Source organism: Nicotiana attenuata, unplaced genomic scaffold, assembly GCF_001879085.1.
Source record: "Nicotiana attenuata strain UT unplaced genomic scaffold, NIATTr2, whole genome shotgun sequence".
NCBI lineage: Eukaryota > Viridiplantae > Streptophyta > Magnoliopsida > Solanales > Solanaceae > Nicotiana > Nicotiana attenuata.
The window spans coordinates 32,792-33,557 of record NW_017675907.1 but is presented as its reverse complement, the minus strand read 5'-3'; positions in this window follow the sequence as shown (position 1 = coordinate 33,557).

Here is a 766-nt window from a genome sequence, read left to right as displayed (position 1 = left end):
ATCATCTATTGTTGCACCTATGACCATATTGACCCAGAAGGTTGCTCCGTTCAGATGGATCGAGGAGTGTGAGGAGAGCTTTCAAAAAGTCAAGAGTGCTTTGACTACAGCCCCAGTGTTGGTATTGCCTACGGGTTCGAGGTCTTACATTATGTACTGCAATGCGTCATGTGCTGCCCTTGGCGCGGTGTTGATGCAAGACAGTAGGGTGATTGCCTACGCGTCTAGACAATTGAAGGTCCATCAGAATAATTATCCCGTCCATATAAGAGGAGAAGAAGAACAGTATTACAAAGAAAAATAGGGAGAGAGAATTCTTATTGATTTTGGGATGAATTATAATGGAAGAGGATCCCTCTATTTACAAGGAAAGAGTGACTTAGCCACCAAGTAAAATTTCTAAAATCTCTCCAAAATATAAACATTTACCTTAAATAGAATTCTATTTATAACACTCCCCCTTGAATGTCTATTCAACAAATAATGTGCCTCGTTAAAACCTTAGCTAAATAAAACCCAGTGGAAAAAAATTCTAGAGAAGGAAAAAGAGTACACATATCTAACAATACGCCTTTTGGTTGCCTCCTTAAAAACCCGGCAAGGAAAACCCAGTGGTACAAAACTTTGTAAGGGAAAAAAGAGTACAACGCGTATTAACTCCCCCTGATGAGACTATCAATTCACATCTTTAAGCATTTGCATTCCAATCTGTGCACCATCTTCAAAAGATCTTGGTAGACATTTGATAAACAAACCAGCCATATAA